Raw genomic sequence first — 4,107 nt, forward strand, 5'->3', positions numbered from 1 at the left:
TTTTTTGGTTTTTCGAGACAGGGTTTCTCTGTGTAGCTCTGGCTGTCCTGGAACTCACTTTGTAGACCAGGCTGGCCTCGAACTCAGAAATCCGCCTGTTTCTGCCTCCCGAGTGCTGGGATTAAAGGCGTGTGCTACCACCGCCCGGCAGACTCTCACTGTTTACTCCGTGCCTTGGCTCCTCCTTCCAACTGTGACCACACGGGAACTGTTAAACAGTTAAACACAGAGGCCTTACTATTTTATACATAAGTGATTTTATTTCTAAGGTTTTTCTATTTCAGGGAAATATATTTTTGGAGAGTATTCCTTAATTTAATGATACATTCTTTTATGAAATTTTATCCCATATCTTTTAAAAAGAAAAAAGGCAGGCTGGAAAGATGGCTCAGCAGTTAAAGAGCACTGACTGCTCTTCCAGAGGTCCTGAGTTCAATTTCCAGCAACCACATGGTGGCTCATAGCTACCTGAAATGGGATCTGATGCCCCCTTCTGGTGTATGTGAAGACAGCTACAGTTTACTTGTGTACATAAAATAAATAAATAATTAAAAAAGAAGAAAGACTGTACATTTGAGCTGAGGCAGTCAATACATTGCGTAGTTTAATGTAAAAAGTTATTTGAGAAGTAATTATTTTTATTAAAAACTGTTTATTCTTTGTCTTCTTGGATATAATTTTAAGATTGTGAATATTGAAAGATTTACTTTTTTTTTTTTTTTTTTTAAATCTACTTTTATTTATTTACTCTCCATTAGTTTAAATCTGGGATGGATAAAGCATCACACGGATTCTGTGTCCAATGGCCTTTGCAGGAAGGTTGCTTCAGAATTTGGCACGAACCATACCACTTCTCCGTGGGTCCGAATTACTTTTCCCCACATCACTCTGGGTTTGTTTGGTTTGCCTCCGGGAGTCACTGTATTGTTTTTTGCTTTAGACACATAAGCACATCTCTTGCCTAAGTAGAACTCCGGCTCATCTCGGGCATACACGCCTTCAGTTTTAAGAAGAGCCGTGTGCTCTCTCTGGTTCCGGAGACCTCGCTTGTAGCCACCAGAATTGGCCTTGCACCACAGCCTTCCAGACACCCTTGCTTTTAGAAGTTCTGTTCCCAGCAGGCCTCCACAGGCGCCAAGATGGCGGAAAGAAAAAAGAGGATTACTTTGTTTTTTAGCAACAGTTTTCCATCCCCTTGTCTTGTCCCACAGAAAACCAACTTGAAGCAACTTGCACCTGAGAATGTGCTGAAGGGGACCCATTTTGTCAATAAAGATGAGTGTTTTAAAAAAAAAGGAAGAAAGAGAAATAGAGCATTTTTTTTTTTTTTTTTTTTTGCTATGGCGATCTGATCAATTATGGCCAATAAAATTGCTTTAAAATTATTCACCATGTGGCATCTTCCCCCACCCCCTCCCACAAGAACATCATTCACAAAAGTTTAAGATGACTTCGATTCAGCCGGGCGTGGTGGCACACACCTTTAATCCTAGCACTCGGGAGGCAGAGGCAGGCGGATTTCTGAGTTTGAGGCCAGCCTGGTCTACAGAGTGAGTTCCAGGACAGCCAGGGCTACACAGAGAAACCCTGTCTTGAAAAACTAAACTAGAAAAAAAAAAAAAGATGACTTCGATTCAGTACTTCTTATTGTTCAACTCAAGAGTCCCACACTAATGGACACATCCACTCTGAACAGTAGAGGGCACTTATGTACACAATACAGAACGCTGCCTGATTTTGAAGAGCAGCTGAGCGGGCGTACAGACTCCACACTCTCATGCCTTGGCAGAGATGCACTTGATGCCTGTAATTACTGTTCTGAGAGCTCTGTCCCTCATCCCTCTTGGTGTTTAAAGCCCCATTTCCTAAACAGTGGGTCCTACCCACAGGAAGCCATATGGGACCAGGTGACTCACTGTGAGGGTCATAAAAAGTCTGGCAATTAATTCGAAATTAAACACACAATGAATCCGAGGTGTTTCTGGTGGTGCCTGCTCCTACTGCATCATGTGACTAACTTCACTGCAGCCCTGGCAGTGAATGACTTACATTCATGCTTTGGACTGTTTGTCCATGAACCCCGTCTGAAGCACTTCAGTTTGGGTTCAAGACTATTGTATATTACAGACTTCAGTGATTTTACTGGCCATTAAAAGTTTATTATTATTATTATTATTATTATTATTATAGATTTATTTACTTTATGTATGTGGCTACACTGTCCATTTCTTCTTCAGACATACCGGAAGAGGGCACCAGATCCCATTACAGATGGTTGTGAGCCACTATGTGGTTCTGGGATTTGAACTCAGGACCTCTGGAAGAGCAGTCAGTGCTCTGAACTGCTGAGCCATCTCTCCAGCCCCATGCTTTGTATTCTTATAGAAAAACCATGCTTTTAGTTATGGAAAACAAAGAATCTCTATATTTGCCTACTATAATTCTTCAGCATGTAAGTATCATATGAATGTATCTTTGGACAGTATTGTGTTGGAGTATTTGGTTTTAAAGATTGGTGTTTGAGTTTCTGACTTGGGCTTAATAAAAAGTTGCTAAATGAGGGGCCAGGGAGATGGCTTAGCATATAAAGCGCTCCCTGTTCTTGCAGGGGACTAGAGTTTTGTTCCCAGTTTGCAACTGTGTGTTACTCCAGCTTCAGGGAATCTGATGCCCCTGGCTCTGTGGGTACTTGAACTCATGTGCACAACCATATGCATGTTGTATGTTCCAATATGTATGTAATTAAAAAAAACAATCAAAAATTGTTAAATGAATTTTGACTTAGGATTAGGACAGTTTTCAGCAATTTCTGAAATGTCCCTAAACATACTTCTGCTATTTTTTGTTTGTTTATTCATTTGTTTTTATTGTGTATTTATGCAAAGTAGCATTCGCAGAATTGGCCATTATGAAATCAAAGTACTTATCCACTCTGAAGAACGATATCACATGCAGATATATATGCACATCTGCAGATGCTATGTCACATGTTTACCCAAAACCTATCTCTATAGAAAAGCGTAATCATTTACATCCCATTAGTCTGCCAATTTACATTTGTTTATAATAAATGGTAAAAGTATATGAATATCAAGAATTATTCAAGTGGACCCAGGAGGATGGATCTCTGGGGCTTGCTGGCTTGCTGGTCAGCGAGAGACCCTGTGTCAAAAAACACAGAGGAGAAGCAATTGAGGAAAACTGTGGGTGTTGACCTCTGGCCCCTGCTTACACCTATACAGAAATGTGCATGTGTGTTCTCACATGTGTGCACACACACATGCATAAACATGTGCACTGACATTCAAAAGTATTTCTTGGGCAAAAGGTTGTTGCAAGTAGAGAATGTTGAAGAGTTCTTGGTTTGAAGAGACAGAATAAAGAGACTGCCCATTTGAAGGTGTTGCAGCATGTCTAAAGGGAGATGGGAACAGAAAACATCATCAGTAATGCTGCCGAGGGGACACTGTTAGCACCCAGGCATCCCCACCATCTGCCCCGTGGACCTAGGGACAGCAGGATATGTCATCACTAGCTGCCAAGATCCAACACATTCTTGCAGTGGCCACAAATGGCATATCTTCCCGCCGTGCGTGCACCTCCTCTCCCCGCTTCTCTTCTTCCCTTCACCTTTGTTCAGAGGCAGCCTCTGTTTACCTGCGTCCTACCTCTACCTCTGTGCGCATGCACAGTGAACCTGCCACGAGAGCTCTGTCGCATAGTGTGACTGTGTGGCATCCATCACTTAGGTCATACTTTCACAAGACTGCCTTGAGCTCTGGGAGCTCCGCGCACGCAGAGGTGCACATGGCATTGAGATGTCGGGCAGTGCTTGCTGGGAGCTGCCCCAGGACTCCCAAGGGGAGCTTGGCTCTGTTTCTCTAGGCCTGGCCTCTCTAGAATTTCACAACTGGGTCTTTCAAGTTCTGCTCAGAATTCTTCCTGCATGCCTAATGGACATCTCAAAATTAGTTGGGCTGAACAGAACTCATGATCAACTTTGTATCCCAACCCCCAAAGGAAAGGAACCAGTTACTTCCTCATGAGTCTTCCTCATATCTGGGCATGGCACCATGTTGTACTCAACTACCCAGGCCAAAAAAAAAA

General features: G+C 42.5%; 1 pseudogene; it reads right to left on the reverse strand.

Moving 5' to 3' along the window:
- Nucleotides 1-759: 759 nt before the first annotated feature.
- The window catches only part of LOC110329464, a 9,070-nt pseudogene continuing 5,722 nt past the window's right edge, over nt 760-4,107 (reverse strand).

Source organism: Mus pahari, chromosome 12 (genome assembly GCF_900095145.1).
Source record: "Mus pahari chromosome 12, PAHARI_EIJ_v1.1, whole genome shotgun sequence".
Lineage (NCBI taxonomy): Eukaryota > Metazoa > Chordata > Mammalia > Rodentia > Muridae > Mus > Mus pahari.